The 19,021-nt window shown below is 44.3% G+C and overlaps 1 protein-coding gene across 9 annotated transcripts in view; it reads right to left on the bottom strand.

Annotated features, from left to right (window-relative positions):
* The window catches only part of GULP1 (GULP PTB domain containing engulfment adaptor 1), a 276,060-nt gene extending 257,266 nt beyond the window's left edge, over nucleotides 1-18,794 (bottom strand). For 5 of the 9 annotated variants that reach the window (XM_084815658.1, XM_084815715.1, XM_084815647.1 and 2 more), the window contains exon 1: nucleotides 18,639-18,794. The gene's annotated coding sequence lies outside the window, so the exon portion shown is untranslated. Of the gene's footprint in view, nucleotides 1-9,246; nucleotides 9,290-17,305; nucleotides 17,521-18,330 lie in introns of those variants that run through there. The other 4 variants (XM_084815722.1, XM_084815697.1, XM_084815669.1 and 1 more) reach the window with 4 other exon arrangements.
* Nucleotides 18,795-19,021: the final 227 nt, after the last annotated feature.

The following is a 19,021-nucleotide window of genomic DNA, read 5'->3' as shown; positions in this document are numbered from 1 at the left end:
AACACTGCACCCTTGCACTCCAGCCGTAACCATCCCATTGCACTCATGGCAAGATCCGCATCAAGAGAGGGCCTGACTGCTCATTGGAAGGACAGATACTAAAGCTGAAGCTCAAATATTTTGGCCACCAAATGCGAAAAGTCACTGGAAAAGTCACTGATGCTGGGAAAGATTGAAGGCAAAAGGAGAAGGGGACAGCAGAGGATGAGATGGCTAGATAGCATCACCGATGCAATGAATATGGACTTGAGCACGCTCCGGGAGAGCGGAGGACAGGAAGGCCTGGCGTGCTATGGTCCATGGGGTCACGAAGAGTCGGACACGACTTAATGACTAAACAACAAAGGGTTGGAGAAAGGTTCTCATCACAAGGTTGTATCCAGTTCAGAGGTCTTTCTTTTTTCTCTATAGGAGCGAACGGCAGCCATTTATTCTCTCCTATGTAAATAGGGTGGGGGCTATACAGCTGCCTGCCCTTGAAGACCCCAAATTTTGAATCCAGCCTGCTGCTATCTACATAGACTTATCCAGAATTCTTGGGGCTGAGCTAAAAGCTGCAGCGAGAGTTTCATATGTTTAAACATAGAACTGCCCCATAGGGCTGTAGAAATAGGGGATGGATATCCACTTTTAAAAGCAAAGGAGAAGTGCAGAGCCCTCGCTGCCACAGCTTCTCTCCCCAAGTGCTTTTATCTTCAGACAAGCTCTGACACTGGAAGTTACCTTGGCGGGGGAGGGGGAGGGGAGTACTTCAGGAGATGGGCTGCGTGGCACAAGCCACAGGTGCATGCTCTCCCTTTCCTTTTATAATCAGACTCACCACCTCTTTCCTTCTATGTGATTGGATACTTCGCTTAAGTTTTCGTTGTTTTAAAATATGTTATTGTATTTTTAGATACTGTACTTCTGCTGCTGGCTTTTACTTTGGTTTTATGTTGTAGTTTCAAACTTTTAAAGTTTTATATTATGTTTGATCATGTTGCATGTTATGGTTTTAACTTTAACTTTTGTGAGCCACCTAGAGAGCTTCAACTACTGGGCAGTATAGAAATGTACTACATAAATGAAAAGAAATACTTCCACATTGCAACACAAGGAACTGCCACTAATTTGGCTGAGTAGCATGCTAGAGTGTGATGGAATGTTGAAAACTCACATAATAGATATATGGATATATTAATGTGTAATTGATAGACAACTGATAGATTCTCCAGTCTTTGAAAGATTCACTTTTTTTGTTTTGTGCTTCCTGTGTTCCAGTATATTTTTTGTCTATTATTTTGGTGGTTTTCTGTAAATTCAGACTCTCAGCAAGGCATTTAACTTCTCCTGAGAAATCTTCATTATTTCTTTCTTCCTGATGTAGACACAAGACACTTGTGGAAAGCAATAGCAATAGCCTGCATTATTTAAAACAGTAGTTTTATTTAACTATCTACTGAAACATTCCACTAGAATAGGACTCAATTAGCCCCTAAAATGTCAAAGCTTTGAAGCAAATTATACTATACTTAGAAATATAAAGTCCTGAAAACACAGGTTTTTATTTTTAAAGGAATGTTTTCTCTTAGGCTCAATAGGGAAACAGTAGAACTGGGGTGGGGGTGGCGATGAAAATAGTCTCTTATTAAATGTATTACTCTTCAGCATGATCCCTAAAAATATTTTAATCGCCCTATACAAACGTTCAGTTAGGAGCTTTTTATGTCAACAGCTGAGACAAAAGGCCCCCTTCCTGCACTCCATTTGCAAGTGGTGAAAATGAGGGAGCACATCAGTAATATTTTGAGGGGACAAATTTTCCAGATATATTATTATTATTATTATTATTATTATTATTAACATTTATATCCCGCCTTTTTTTTTTCCTCCAAGGAACCCAAGGCAGCATACATAATCCTCCTCCTCCTCTCCATTTTATCCTCACAACAACAACCCTGTGAGGTAGGCTGCGCTGAGAGTCTGTGACTGGCCCAAAGTCACCCAGTGAGCTTCCATGGCTGAGTGGGGACTAGAATCTACCAGCTCCCAGCCCAGAACTCCAGCCACTACACCACATTGGCTGTCCAAGTGTGCTTACCATCAACTCCAGCTTTTTCTTTTTCTTTTTTCACTTGTTATCACTGCCTGCAGCAATGGCAAAGTTCCCCTGGAGGTGCAAGCCATCAACTGCCATTTCTTCTCCCCTCCCCACAGTATGTCCATGGAAAGATGCTACATGGTGTCATTCCAAGGGCATTCTGGAGGGCCGAGGGCAGGTGGTTTGAATAGCAGCTGCTGAGAAAAACTGCACCATGGCCAGAAACAGCAGCAGGCAATTTGATGAGAAACCATCATCAACATTAAGTGCCCCCCTTAAACCTTTCCACATAAATTTTCCTTCAGGTTCTAGGCACACCTTTTACTCCCCACCCCACACCCCAAATTCAAGACGAACGTTCAAAGAACTTTTGCCTTAGCCCTAACAGAAATGAGCTTCTTCAGTTTCTGCATGATAACGTTGAGGTCTCTATACTTTTTCTAAGCCTACGTAATATAATCATCCTTTGTTTTTATTTAAACTCTCCCCACACACACTTATTTGTTACCCTTCAAAAAGTAAAAGATATGCTTAGGATATATTAGGGTGCAACAGCTTGCATGTCTTAACACCAAATATATATTTTAATGATAGTATGAATGAACACCAACCAAATTTATATTTCTTTATTACATACCAAAGAGTTATTTCATCGTCTTAAGTGGTCAATAAATGTAGGTTAGATAATTCACTCAATAATGAACTTTTCTCCACCAACCCACAAAAAAGTTTTCAGAATTTCTAGAAATGTTGCATCCCCAGCCATGCCACATCATTTGCTATTGTATCATGGGTTCAAGTCCCTAGTCTACTTAGATTTGCAAGTACTGTGATATGGTTTAGCTTTCACAGGTTGTAGAACTGTGGATTTACCAGATTAGATTGCAGGTGAAGTGCCATGTTTTTACTTAGTCCCACATTACTGGTTTACTACATGTACAGTCAGGGCCAGAAATATTGGAACAAGGATAACTGTTTTGGCAGTTGGCCTCTGTACACCACCACACTGAAGTTGAAAGGAAACACACCCAGATGGGAGCGAAGTCAGGACTGTCAGCTGTAATTCAAGGGGTTTGACAAAAGTGGGGGACTAACCATTCAGGAAGGACAGCCAGTGGCATACAGACACCCCCATCGTTGGTGGCTCATAAGTAATGGAACAAACTAACATAATTTCAAACTTAAGGATTGCCTTGAATACCTGGATGAAAATCCTTTGCAGTCAATGACTGCCTGAAGTCTGGAACCCATGGGCATGACCAAATGCTGAGTTTCCTCCCTCGAGATGCTTTGCCAGGCCTTTACAGCAGCTGCCTTCAGCTGCTGCTTGATTGTGGGTCTTTCTACCTTCAGTCTTGTCTTCAGTAAGTGAAAAGCATGCTCTATTGGGGTGAGATCAGATGACTGACTTGGCCATTGCAGAACATCCCACTTCTTTGCCTTGAGAAACTCTTGGGTAGCTTTTGCTGTATGTTTTGGGTCACTATCCATCTGCAATATGAAGTGGCATCCTATCAGTTTGGCAGCATTCGGCTGAATCTGAGCAGAAAGTATAGCCCTCTACACTTCAGAATTCATCCTGCTGCTTTTATCAGCAGTCAGGTCATCAACAAACACCAGTGACCCAGTTCCATTGGCAGCCATACATGCCCATGCCATAACACTGCCTCCACCATGTTTGACAGATGATGTAGTCCTCTTTGGACCTCATGTTGGGAGTTCCAGTGAACAGCTACCAAATGCAAATGTAACACTCAGAACCACCTCCAGGCCTTTAACTGTTTGATTGGTCATGGGGTACCCAGGAAACAGGCCACACCTGGCCATGCAGCTGCTTGTCAGCCATTCATTCCATTACTTATGAGTCACCAACGACGGGGGTGTATGTATACCACTGGCTGTCTTCCCTGAATGGTTAGTGCCCCACTTTTGCCAAACCCCTTGAATTACAGCTGAAAGTCCTGACTTCACTCCCATCTGGGTGTGTTTCCTTTCAACTTCAATGTGGTAGTGTACAGAGGCCAACTGCCAAAACAGTTATCCTTGTTCCAATATTTCTGGCCCTGACTGTAGGTAGTATTTCAAATATGACACCTTATCTACAAGCTGAAATGTTATCATCCAGAATTCAGCTCTGCATAGATTGGCTTTCAGGGTTTTCTGTTATTTAGGCAGTCCATCCCACATGCTGTAATTCTAATCAATAAACTCAGACATACTGCAACTGCAATATCGTATGATTTAGAGTCATGGAGTGGTATTATGGTATTTATAATGATGGAGGAAAAAACAGCAAAGATCTTTAGAGGAAGAAAGGCAATGTGACCCTAAGGAGCCAAAATATTTATCTGAAATGAAGTGTTGCTTCAGAATCTCAATTAAAGTGAATTTAAATTACCAACAAGGTTAGGTGATGATCCTTGCCATTATCACACACTTCATGTTCCTTGGAAAACATTCCATTCATTGTCACGTAATGGAGGACAATGATATATGTGAAACAATGTGATTTTGGATAACTATGTACTATGCAGGAGATTAAAGGTGTAGAAATGAGAGACAAATTTTAATAAGATCATCTTAGCAACCCTGTAGACAACGTAAATATTGATCATTTTTGTAGGAGTAAACCACAAAAAGTAACACAATAGACAACAGCAGGAGAAGTCCCGAAGTAGGGATTGTTAACATGAGGCCGCTTCCTCCTTCCTTCCTTCCTTCCTTCCCCTTTTGCTGCCATCACATGCTCTCTTTCATGTCTTCACCAATTTCATTGCAGCTGCTTCATCACAGGACTCTTGCCTCTCCTGCACACAGTTAAACCACAGTTTTTCTCCCCATCAGGGAGGCACTTCCCTCAATCAATCACAATCCAGGACTTCCACTGGCAGGCACAATGGGCAATTCTTTCAACTTAGCAATGCAGGCCACATTCCTGCCCTCATGGGCTTTGCTGAAGGCAGAGAACACAGAGCAGAGAGTGTAGAGCTCCAGGGAAGTTCCTTAGCAACTATGTAGGGAAAGTGGTCTTCAACATAAATTAGAACTAGAAATTATGCACTCACATTATATACATATAAAGACACATACAGCTCATCAAGAGGCTAAAGGTGTTTTACTTCCAGGGCAGAAGTTGGAATTCATACTAAAGACGTTAACATAGCAAAGTTAACCCAGCATATAAACTGCAATGCATCCACATTTGGGTTAATGGCTTTCAAACAAGCCAGGCAGGATCAAAAGCAAGGTTAAGCTGATCCCGGCTTGTTTGGAAGCCATTAACCCAAATTAACCATAGTTCCCAGTTTGCATGCATCAGAAAGCTATGATTAAGTCTTGCTTCCTAGCTTATTTGCTTGCTGATACAAAAGGAGGAGTGGAGTGGCTGCTAAAGAGCTGTTTGTAGATGCACAGGCATATTGAGGGCACCATCACCAAAGATTTCCTAATTCACTGGGACCAAACGTCTTAACTGGAGATATTGAAATCATGTTTCAGTCTTGTGCAATAAGTCTAGTTTCCTCTTGAGTGATAAAAGTACCATTTTGTACTAGATAAACATAATGTGTATAGATATATTTCCCCCATTAGAGAGATCTTCCAATCTGTTATTTAAGTGAAGTTTCACCTTTGCATATTACAGAGGGGAAACGTATGGGCTTAGAGGACTTACCCCATGTTTTCAGCAATTGGGCAGAAATTATGTTCTGGCCTGGTTTGTACATAATGACCAAATCTGCATGTAATGGTGGCAAATCGTGGGTTAATTAACTCACAATTTGTCGGGTCATGTGACACTATCATTTTGAATATGCAACCTCCAACTGGCATGATTGGAGGTTGCTCCATGACATGCAAACCTGGACACAACAGGTTAATCATGGGTTAAATAGCCAAAGTCAACCTACAATTAGTTTTTAGGTTAACTTTGGGTTGTTTAACATATGATTAACCCATAGTATCCAGGTTTGCATGTCATGGAACAACATCCAATTGAGCCAATTGGAGGCTGCATATTCAAAATGGCAGCAGCACACTCTGGGTGTGTGACTCAGCAAATCATGCATTAATTAACCACAATTTACTGCCATTATGTGCAATCAGAGCCAATGATAAGCCATGGTATGGTTTGTTAAAATCTGGCTTGCTGTTGTTTCTGAACCCATCCCTGGAAACAAACCATGGTTTATTAACCAACTATAAACCACAAAGAGAGCCCATGGTTTGGCTTATGAAGTCTGGCTTGTTTAAACCATGAGCTGTTGTGATGTCTGAACCTAGAACCATGGCTTATTATATTCCTGGCTTGTTTGTGTTGCTATCTGCCCTGAAAGAGGGGCCACCAGCAACAGTAGCCTGAAAATGAAACCACTCTGAAAGCTGGCAAATCGGGCAGGAGAAATAGGGAAAACACTCCACAGTTTGTTTGTTCATCTGCAAGACAATTCATGGTAAAGCAACAAACCATCATTAACATAAACTATGGCTTAGAGTTATATGTGAATGCAGCCACGGTCTAGTTATCTTATCTCTTAGCAATGATTTAAGACTATACTAAACTTCAGCATAAGAACCACAATTGAATTTCATATTTCAAACTGAATCAATTCAAACGATAGGTAGTATAAAAGTCATTCATGTACTGAGTTGCTGAAATGCAGCGAGTCTGATGGTTTCCCTTTATATTTCATTTCTGGATTTGTGTTGTCTTTCAACATGCTCTGTGGCCTCATGTTGCTGAAAAAGGTTTGAATATGAGAACAAAACATTCCTGGAAGTCATAGGTAAATTTAAATTAAATTTTAAAGCTGTTATTTTTCAATCAACCTTCAGAATTCTATGGACCTTCTGATATTTCAACACAAGGATATTGTTATATACTGAATCCAATAAATGCTAAATAAATTAACAGCAGGTTATCTGAAATGAATTCAGGAACACCCCATAATTGGAAATTCACATAGAATGTTCTTCCACTTTGATCTGAATGACAGATCAAAAATAAAATTATATTCCTCTGAAACTTCACATTATGCACACTAATGTTTCATTCAGCAGTGTTGACATATTGCATTCACACACCACCACAACATAGAACAGAGACAGATAGTACAAATTAACTACAATTACTGTATGGCACAGAGAGATAAGAGTATTAGTATCAATTCTAGCTGCAAAATTAGCTGTTAGGAACTCCTTCCCCTACTATTTGCACAACAGGTACAACTGGATTCATTACACCATTACAATATTAATGCTGAAATGTGTAGCTTTTCCTTCATGAGATTCCTTGTTACTAAAACTATGAGCAGCAAACAATGTTTACAAAGGCAGAGCATTCTTCTGAAGCATGCACATGTGAAACAGATTAAGGGGCACTGTTATGGGCTTGGCCTCCTTAGCTACCTCTGCTCCAATAGCTATAGAGTCCTTTTATTCTCACTGTAGAAATTAGCCCAGAAAATAGCCCTACTCTCTACACAGTAACGTGTCCTTTTTGCTTTACCACTTTAATAATTCATTTTAATCATCTGAGTTATTGCCGGCATATTTTTAAAACCTGGTCATTGTTATTTGGATGATACAACCCCATATGGGTTGTAAAAATGTTACCAAATCTGGAGAAATGTTACCAAATCTGACATTTATTTCTTGCCGAGGACTCAACAACTATCAGGATTTCTTATCTGAAAACTAACGTTTTGCAGCCACCTTTTCTGGCCACAAAAATATATGTGTCTTTATTTCTAAATTCGGTGTGTTTCTGCCAGCTAGTTGGGTAGCAACAGAGAAGCAAACATGTGTGAAAGGGCCATCGACACAAATATTACAAAGCTCATACTGAATCAAAGTAGAGAAAGAAACATGTTATGGACAAGTGGGAGCAGCAGCAAAATGCTGCAATGTGGGGTGGTCGTGCATTTCAGGGTTCCAGCTAAGCAGCCATGCTCTCCTCCATGATACTAATTCTACTCCCCCGCATGCCTGGTTTTCTGTTTTTTTACCCCATCCCATGCAGTCAGTCAGCATTTCTAGTCTACTGGGCATACACAGTCTTATTTATTTATTAGTTTAAAATATTACTAAGCAAACTTTAATGACAAACACCCTCCCAAGGCAGCTTACACAATAAAAGCACATACAATGAAATCGTACAAGAATGATAAAACAGCCAAGATTTATAAAATCAACAAACACCAACATTGAGCCCAAATGGTAATAGAATCTAAAGGCCAAATGAAGCTAAAAACAAAAAACTGAACAGTTCACTGAGGCATACTCAGGAAAAGGCAAGAGAAAACAAGTAAGCCTTCAAGGTCTTCCTAAAAGCTTGCAATGATGGGGCCTGATGGACCTCTGATGGCAACCATTCCAGAGGTGTAGGGCCATTGCAGAAAAGGCCCTCTTTCATATACTTGCTCACCTAACTGCCCTCAAAGATGGGCAGGAGAGATGGGCCTCTGTTGCTGATCTTAAAATGTCGGCCCAGCTAATATGGGTGAAGGTGGCCCATCAAGTAACTTGGTCCCAAACCATAAAGCTTTAAAAGTCAAAACCTACACTTTAAGTTGGGCTCACAAACGCATTGAAATGGTGCAGTACAGCTGTCATATAATTGTGGTGGAAAATTAAGACTTCTTTGCTGCCATCACCACCACAGAATAAGATTGCAAATGGATTCTTACCTGCGTTCAATCACATTCTTTACAAGTCTTCCAACATTTGTAGTCTAATCATCAACACCGTCGTTTCATCACCTTCCACTCCTCTGAATACCAAGGAACTGACACATTGGTGGAGCTATATTTGGAGGTTTTCCACCATGGAGATTTTTTTCTCACTTTTAGGGGGTACTTCCAAAAATATTAGGGTCCACCGAAGGCTGTGATAGTGAAATAGTAATATTTTGGCTATATAAGCAAAGCTTTCGACAAAGTGCCCCATGATATCCTGATTAGCAAACTAGCTCAAAGTGGGCTAGATGAAACAACGATCACGTGGATCCACAGTTGGCTACAGAATCAGACTCAAAGAGTGCTTATCCATGGGATCTTCCCAAACTGGAGAGGGGTAACGAGCAGGGTACCACAGGGCTCCGTCCTGGGGCCAGTGCTCTTCAACATTTTTATTAATGACTTGGAGGAGGAGGTGCAGGGAATGCTTACCAAATTTGCAGATGACACAAAATTGGGCAGGATAGGTAATACCCTGGAAGACAGAAACAAAATTCAAAGTGATCTTGATAGGCTGGAGTGATGGGCAGAAAACAACAGAATGACATTTAATAGGGATAAATGCCAAGTTCTGCACCTAGGAAAAAGGAACCAAATGCACAGTTACAAGATGAGGGATACCTGGCTCAACAACACTACAAGTGAGAAGGATCTTGGAATTGTTGTAGATCACAAACTGAATATGAGCCAACAATGTGATGTGGCTGCAAAAAAGGCAAATGCTATTTTGGGCTGCATTAATAGAAGCATGGGGCTGCGGTGGCTTAGTGGTTAAGATGCTGAACTGCAGACTGGAAGGTCGGCAGGTCAGCAGTTCGAGACCCGAGTGCTACGAGACGGAGTGAGCTCCCGTCTTCAGTCCCAGCTTCTGCCAACCTAGCAGTTCGAAAGCAAGAAATTGCAAGTAGATAAATAGGTACCGCCTCGGCGGGAAAGGTAACAGCGTTCCGTGCACCTCGGTGTTCAGTCATGCCGGCCACGTGACCACGGAAGCGTCTTCGGACAGCGCTGGCTCTTCGGCTTAGAAACGGGGATGAGCACCGCACCCTAGAGCCGGACATGACTGGTTGGGGACACCTTTACCTTTAATAGAAGCATAGCTTCCAAATTACGTGAAGTAGTAATCCCCCTCTACTCAGCACTGATTAGGCCTCATCTTGAGAACTGTGTCCAGTTCTGGGCACCACACTTTAAGAAGGATGCAGACAAGCTGGACAGGGTTCAGAGGAGGGCAACAAAGATGATCAGGGGACTGGAGACAAAGCCCTGTGAGGAGAGACTGAAAGAACTGGGCATATTTAGCCTTGAGAAGAGAAGACTGAGGGGAGATCTGATAGCGCTCTTCAAGTACTTGAAAGGTTGTCAGAGAGAGGAAGGCCAGGATCTCTTCTCGATCATCCCAGAGTGCAGGACACAGAATAATGGGCTCAAGTTACAGGAAGCCTGATTCCGGCTGAACATCAGGAAAAACTTCCTGACTGTTAGAGCAATACAACAATGGAACTAATTACCTATGGAGGTGGTGGGCTCTCCCACACTGGAGGCATTCAAGACAAGGCTGAACAGCCATCTGTCAGGGATGCTTTTACTTGGATTCCTGCATTGAGCAGGGGGTTGGACTCGATGGTCTTATAGGCCCCTTCTAACCCTACTATTCTGTGATTCTACAATTCTATGTATCTATTGAGACCTGAGATTACTATTAATATATGATGATCATATTGGGGGTGCTGTGGTTCAGTGTCAGTGGTGTAGTGAAGCCAGGGTTCATGGGGACATAGCACCAGTCCTTTTTTTTTAATGTGAGGGGATGATGTCATCATCTGGCACTTCAGATCCATCAGAACTCCCTGTTCCCTCTGAGTTTAACTGCAATCCTCAAAGTAGTGGGGGCGGGGAGCAATGGATTTTTCCAGCAACAGCACATTGTTCCCTCTTGTAATCCAAAGTATTTTGCGGTGGCCTGGTCTTGAATGAGCAATTAAAATCCATCAGTTTTACAGAAGACCTGCTCCTCGTAGAGCTGAAAACTACTAGAACTGGTTTGTTAATATGGATAAACATAACAGCCTGAACTTGTGGCATCTCCATGGAAGCGTGGCTATGGGGACTGTCATGATGCACACTTGCACTTCAAAATTTACCACTACATCACTCTTCAGTTCTAGTAATTTTTGGACCTCTTCAACTCTTGTAGTTATTTTATGCAATTGCTCATAGCTGGGGTTTATTCCAGCATGTTATATAGGAATAAAGGGCAGTTGTATTTGAAAGGTTTGCTTAACGCTTGTCTGGTTTTTTGGTACTCAAAACAACAAAACATTTGTAGAAATGTATGTGTTTGTGAGTCTCACACACGCACACACACTTGCCACTTATATATACCACAAAGAGGTGTGTAGGGTTTCTTAAAATGAAAACTCTTGAAATGCCTGACTTGCTACACAATTAAGGTACTAACTCTGCAAGTAAATCCACAAACATTATTAGCCCAATGAAATCTTTACTAACCTGACAGCTCACATATATATATTTTATCATTTGTGGCAAGCCTAAAAGAGAAAGAATGAAATTTGTTCTGCAGTCATCAAAAGATTCCATGGGTCCATGTCTTAGTGAACCATTTATATCAGCTGTATTGCCGACACACACCACCACCACCAGATATGGAAATATGGAGTTGAGCACAAGGTAGTGAGGAAGAGGAAAACGAGCATGCTAAGACTCTTGCCCTTCAAACCTAAGAAACACATGGGCGAAGCAGTGGAAGCAAAGCTCTCTTGGTGACACAGTATTGTGAGCAACACAAATTTTGAATACCCAGCCAGACAGGGAGGGAAGTTCGTAGCAGGCTCAACTGTGTGGAGAGCATGGAGAATAAACACACACACACCCTAATCTCAAGTATGCATGACATAGGTTGCTGGATTGCAAACCACTGCAGACTTGCCAGAGGCTGTGTAGCTGAAAAACTGTACAATTGCAGTAATGCATTCTCCTTGAGGTATCCTTCTGCGGAGCAGAAAGATGGTACTCCTTGCTGAGGTGGCAGAGCAATATACCAAAAGCTGCCTATCCCAAGCTACGATCAGCTACCACCATCTCCCACACAAATGCACTGCAGGCAGTGGAAAGCTGGGAGGGAGATTATTTCTCTTCCTGATATCAGCTGTAAGCAAGAAAAAGTAAGCAAAGGACTCTGGCATTAAGGGTATAAGAACAGAGAAGGGAGGGAATGATACGGCACAGAATTATGTGGCATGGAAAGCTAGAATTGGAACATACCTCAGAGGAGCTCTAACCTCAACTCCTACACTGTTTGAATTTCTTTTTATAGACAATGAGAGTTGGTATAATACAATGAGGTTAAGAGCTGTAACCTGGAAACCCCTGATTCTAACTGCACCTGAGTCATGAGGCCAGTGACCATCACATATGCAGGGGCCTATAACTTTTGGCTGTCCAAGCCAAGAACTGTAGTCACCAGCTTTCCACAGCCCTCTCCTCTCCTGGCAAGCTCCGCCCTGGGTGCTTGGTATGCTCCACAAGGGGAGTATACCAGCTTGGGTGCTGCTACCTGAAGAGGACCCTAACAGCTTTGCACAGCAGCATCCAAAACTCTCCTCATGGCCTTTCCCAAGTGAAGGACTAGTGAGGAGAGCAGCTGACTGGGTGCCTATACTAGGAAGTACTCACAGTACCTGCCAGCAGCAGCACTCAGTCCTTCCCAGCCCACCTTTCCTGCTCTGGAGCAGGAACAGCCAGCAGGGTTGGTGTGTGTAGGGGTGCCTCTTTGACCCTGTGGGGCCAAGGCTCTTCCCCACACAGGACAGTCTTCATCCCAATCTTGGCGCTGGAGGGGTAAGGATCACCATGCAACTTCCAAGACAATCTCCACCCACCTCTGCAGCTTTGAAGTTGGAAGGATGGCTGGTCAATCATCATGCTTACCAGAGCACAGCATCACACTCATCATGGTGAGAACTGCTGAAGCCTGCTCATGTATAACGTGGGGACAATAATACTGGCCTGTATTATTTGGTTGCTGTAAAGATTACTGAAGTAATGTATGTGAAGTTCTTTGAGCACTTGGTATTTATAAAGCCCTTCCATGTGTTATAATTGTTCATAAAACTGTATCGCTAGTTTTTACACAACAATCTCTCTATATAAGGATACAACTACCTTTTTTAATCCATTTAAGTACATTAGCCATGTATACCCACGAGTCATGGAGAACTCTAACTGTTGCATGAATACTTAGATAGCAGCTCTAAAACAAGGATGGGGAACCACTGGCACACAGGCTAATCCATCCCACAAAGGTTCCCCATCTGGCCCGTGGAGGCTTTGGCTCCCTCCATGGACCCCACCCACTCCCCTCCAAAATCCATGCCCCCTGGAGGTTACCAGGGGCTTGGGGAGGGGACACAGATTCTCCATTATCTCTGATAATTGACTGGAGATAACAGGGCATTCTCCTGACTTAGCCCACTACTTGCCTCCCCAGTTGGGAAGGGGAGCAGTACACTAGGCGCTTCACTGACACCAAGCCCCATTGTGGAGGATGCACTGCAGATAAAGCAGCACAGCACCCCTGGCCAAAGTGGCTGGAATGCTCCAGCCATCGCCTCTCTCAGGGAAGCTTCGCCCACATCTTCCCCTATTGGGGAAGATGCAGTGTGGGCAAATTGTTCCCAGCCAAAGCGGCAGCTGAAGGACTCCTCCGGCTACCACCTGACTCAGGGTAGCTTTGCTGCATATAAGCTTTCCCCAGCTGGGGGAAGCTCACATACAGTGAAGGTGGTCCCTGGGCCAATTGGCGCTCTAGCCAGAACTTCGGTTGAGGGGCAGATGACATCAGGACTGTGGCCATGCCACGATGTAATCCAGCCCACCTCTGCTCTAAAATACTGGGGGGGACAGGCAGGATACAATGTTTCTAGTGTATGCTAAAGAGTTGTGTAGATCAAGACAGACAAAGCTACTTTGTATAAGATTTTCTTAAAAGCGGACTAGGCCCCATTGTAATGCTCAATAATCATTACAATGTGAAAGCGTTTACAGCTTCAGGCTCATTTAAATGAGAAGCAAACAGGAAATACTCTCTTCCAGCAATGCTGTAGTTAGACAAAGCTTAATTATGTGCATTATTGAGAATATATATATATATATATATATATATATAGGCTGGGTAACAATATATAAACACCTTGCCTTAAATTCTAAAAGAAAATATTTCATAGTCCAAAGCTGTTCAATTTGTCAGAAAAAAACAAAAATAGTTGCTGGAAAATAATGGGAAAAAAACAGTTTTTCCCCCAAATTTTTCTGGGGTTTTTTCCAGGCCTTCACATCTCCAGTATCATGTCTTTAAAGTGAGGAGATTACCTTTATTTGGCTGATATCTAAAGATATTTCCTCAATGGACATACATAGCAGAATGTTTTTTTTTCCAGTGGCTGGTGGCTGCTAGCTGCAAAATGCCCCACCTGCTTGGGTGAAGAATAGAAATAAACAAGTTTGGGCAGTTGAAATGTGGCCAGTGAAAAAGACATATCTAAGGGTGGGTGGGTGTTTTGTTGTTGTTGTTTTACTGCTGAACCTGTTTTAGAGGCTAGCATTATCTGGGTGATTGCCTACCACCTCCTTCTTACCTCCTAACTTGTAGGCATGTAGACAAAATAGGCGTTACAAAAGCATCATAGGTCTCCATATTATCTCCTCAAAAGGCTGTCCCTACCACCCAACTTTCTGCTTCCCAGAGAAGTAGCAAACACAATAGAATTACCATTGTTAAAATACTTTTAACTGTAGAAACGTATTCAAAATATACATAATAAATATTGCAATTTTTTCCAATGTGCAAACTAAAGCAGTACCAGTCAGTGAGTGTAGCAATTCTATTAGTTAATAGGTTCATAATTATTTCAGCATTGTGCACTCACTGGAATGACAGCTAAAATGGAAGTTCTGTATTCAGAGATCATAGAATCATAGAATAGTAGGGTTGGAAGGGGCCTACAAGACCATTGAGTCCAACCCTTTCTCAATGCAGGAATCTAAATCAGAGCATCCCCGACAGATGGCTGTCCAGCCTCATCTTGAATGTCTCCAAGCCAGATAATTGCTTCTGGCTACAGATGCTGGGGAGAAAGTAACAGTCTTGTTTATATGCATTCCAAACATTATATGTTTGGAACAGTGTAGGAGACTACATTTATTTACTTATTACATTTATAGCCGGCCTTTCCTCCAAGGAGCCGAAGACAGCATACACGATCCTCCTCCTCTCCACTTTATCCTCACAACAATCCTGTGAGGTAGGTTAGGCTGAGAGTCAGGCCAGGTCTGCATGATCACGGGGGTAAATGGTCATCATCGCTTCTTCCCCCCATCCCCGCACATGCCACACACACACAATCAGCATTTGCATAATTACCTGCAATGTAGCGGGGCTTGCCGTGTCATCCGAACCCAGTGCATGGCGCAGCAGAGATAACTTCATACCCACCCCACAACCCCTACTGCACGTCATTGGTTGTAGGGTGGGTACGAAGTCACCCCCACCACACCACATGCCAGGTTTGGCCGATATGGCAAACCCCACTGCATCGCAGGTAATTATGCAAATGCCGGTCACATGTGCAGCATGCATGGGGAGAATCCATGATGGCTTCTTTTACCCCCACAAATGTCCGAACCCAGTCTCAGTGACTGGCCCAAAGTCAGTCTGTGAGCCTTATGGCACAGCATGGACTAGAATCCAGGTCTTCTAGTCCATCACTCTAACCACCATTACACCACACTGGCTCTTCATGGACCATTTGTCTGTTTGTGAACTTACAGAATCTTCTTCAAGGGCATGAAACTAAAAGTCATTCAGACAAGTTTGTAAAGCAAAATGATAAAGATGGAGACCATTATAAATACAGCAATTCATTTCTGTATATCATTCTCCACTCCAGTGTTAACACTTAGGCAGAGGAAAACTGAATCAAAGACCACAATTGACCTTCTCTGTCCAACTGACTTTCATTCCTTGCATGAAAATTAGTTTAAATTGTCTTTCATATATTTATTTCAGTTGTTGTTCAGTCGTTAAGTCATGTCCGACTCTTCGTGACCCCAATTTATTTCAGTAGATCTAGATTAAACAACATTAGGCACCATGTGCCATTGATTGAGTTGAAGAACTGTCACAGAAGCGTAAGTCTTCAAAGTTCAAACTTTCTACTTCCCTTACCACCACTTGTTTGGTGTACAGTTCATGAATTGAGAGTCCAGATTAATTGCTGCAGCCCTTCTTAAACAAGAAACCAATGTTGCTGCCCCATCCCTACATGCCCCCTATGTCTTGGGGAATTAAGTCACATGGGTGCTTTTGTCTACGTATGCATAGAAGGCTGACTTTTCGAAACTAGCCTGCGTTCATTAGTCCTAGTCATCATTTCAATTTTGTCTTCAAACACTGAAACACTTTGGTTGAGCCAAAAGAACACAGTCTTCACAGGACCAGAAAAAATATCTGTACCATTTCCAAATCACTCTTCATACCCTTTCCTATCTTGAGGATTAAGGAAACTGTCCCACTTCATTTTCCAGTTCAAATATGTTTTTTCTGTGTTTTGTCTTGTAAGGAGATTTAGTTTGCAGGATATTGCATCAAGTACGTTTAGGCTGCAATCCTAAACAACTTATTAGAGAGTGAATACTACTGAACATAAAAGGTATTATTACTTTAATCTGCATGTCAGATTTATTATGGCATTCCTAAAAAAAAAAATGCAGCTATTTAGGAGGGGACACACACATACTCAGCATATCTCTGTAAAGCAATTCCGGGTTAAAAACAACAAAACATTCTAGTCAACATAATGTCTTTGGTCCATTTGGCCACATCAAAGGGTCTATTGAGAGAAATGATCTACAGAAGCACATTACCAACTAACTGCAGTTACACAGCTAAGTTTAACATGTTAACAGCACAAGCCTATAAATGTCTACTCAGAAGTAAATTCCACTGAGTTCAGCAGAGCTCACTCCCAGGTAAATCGGTATAGGATTGCAGTCTAAATCATGTTAAATCACTACCAATTCCCAACGACAGTATTCACCAACTGGTAGCAAAAAGAATGACTGCTTCTTGTATTTTGAAGCATCTTGCTGCCTCAGGCCATTCCCCATAAGCATTACATGTTACTCTATTAACAGTCCCCTCCCACCCCCCTTGCTTCAGCTGCCTTTCTACTAGCACCAAAGCCTCTTTCTTTCCTAAGTAGACTCCTTTGGGCGGAAAAAAATCCACCTGATTGGCACTTGCTTACTCTATGCTGGGACGGCAGTCTACAACACATTTATTTACTCAGAAAGCCACTGATTACTACCTTAGATAATTACTACCATCTTTCCAAACCTCTGTAAAAGCAAACGAAACGCCGCTGTGAGTTCTGCAACTGACAAGGAGATACAGCTCCAAAATCAAGCGTACCCAAGACCGACAGCGGAGAGCTCTTCAAAACCCTGAGCCTCGCACAAAGTTGGTGACAGGGCAAAGTCGGCTATCATTTCTACAAGACAGCATCTCCCGTGCTTTCCCATGCATATTTTGTCCCACTTAAGTCCAAATGGGACTTGCTTCCAAAGTCCATGTCCACAGCAAGTCTCGGTGCCCTCCAGATGTTTTGGACAACTCCCAGCTCTCCTGGGGCTGTTGGGAGTTAAAGTCCAAAACATCTGGAAGGGAGCGCCCCCGGTCCGGGAAGGCTGGCCTACGGGCTCTCAGCCTGAAAATGGGTTGCGGGCTGCTCTCGTGCCAGCGCCGCTGAGCTGAGCGGCGAAGTTCGCTTGGGGAACCGGCAGAGCCACGAATGAGATGGGGAGATTAGGGAAGAAAAAGAGGAGCGACCTGCGCTCCCATGCATCTCTCTCTCAGCAAGCAAAAGCACGATGGGAACTTTCGGTAGCCCAAAAGGCCGCCAATGGCAACAAAAACGAGATGCTCCTCGGCTCGCTCTCTTGCAACGGAAGAACTGCTGCAAAAAAGCCAACTGAACCAACGAGGGAGCAGAAGTTTCACAGCCAGGAGTCTGCGGGGGGGGGGGGCAAGCGAAGGGGGGAGAGGCGGGACGGAGGGGCAGAAAGGAGGCGCGCGGGGCGTATGTGCGGAGAGTTTCCACACCACCGAGCTGCTGCACGGGCCTCCGCGCAGCCTCCCCCGGGCTGCCTCCAACTCCCCGGGTCCAGCTGCACCCGAAAGTTTCGAGGCCGCTGAAAGGGGCTGCAGCCGAGGGGGAGCGGCGGGGGGCGTTTCGCCCGAAAACCACCACCGCAGGGTCCCCCACCCGCCGCCGCCGCCGCCGCCACCGCGGCAGCATCCCTGAGAGGCCACACGGCGTTCAACAGGCTTCCCCGCGGGCCGCGGCCGCGCGCTGCCCTTGCCAGCACAAAGGAAAGCCGGGGCTTTTCACGCGCTCGCCTTTCCTGCCGGGAAGAAAACAAAGTAGAAGAACAAACCCCGCCGGAGCTCGCTCGCCCTCTCACGCGCGCGCCGCCCGCCTCCTCCTCCGCCTCCTCCTGTCAGTCGCATCCAGGCTTTCCAAAGGCGCCGCCAAGTCATCAAGTCCCCCCGCCCGCCGCCTTCATCCAACTCCGCACAGAGTTCCGGCGAGTTCTCCCGAGTCCCTCCCCGGTCCGCTCAGCGCGCGCCTTGGCGCTCTCTCGCCACAACGCGGGCAGCAGCGGGGTCGGGCGGAGGGGCGCGCTGGAAGAGAAGGCGGCAAAAACAACAAACCCCGGGGAGCGCTGGGCGGCTACGGGATTACCTCGTCCGGAGAAGGGGGTGGGGGAGCGCCGCCGGGGCGGCGGCGGCGGCAGCCTTTAGACCGCCCCGCGGCTCGGAGTTGTACGAGGCACACGCGCGCAGCACGAGAGAAAAGCGCCGCTCGCAGCAGCCTCCTTTGGCTCCTGCCTCTGCTCTCAGCCACTGAGGAAAAGTTTCCTGACGTCACGGCGCAGGCTGGCTGGCTTCCCCGCCTCGCTCCCCACCCTTCAGCTGCTGGAAGCTGAGCAGGCTGGCTTGACACACTCGCCTGCTCCCGGGCTCCCTCTGCCTAGGGCTGGCCGGCTAGCTACGGAGAGGAGGGGAGCTGTGCCAAGCAGCCTCTTGCGTTTCCGGGCTGAGCACAATTGCTCCTTCCGTCCTCCT

The sequence above is a fragment of the Heloderma suspectum genome, chromosome 1 (assembly GCF_057233095.1).
Source record: "Heloderma suspectum isolate Gila_16-S chromosome 1, 16-S_ref, whole genome shotgun sequence".
Classification (NCBI taxonomy): Eukaryota; Metazoa; Chordata; class Lepidosauria; order Squamata; family Helodermatidae; genus Heloderma; species Heloderma suspectum.
Note: the sequence above shows the minus strand (reverse complement) of the source record. Positions and strands in the feature narration are given on the sequence as shown.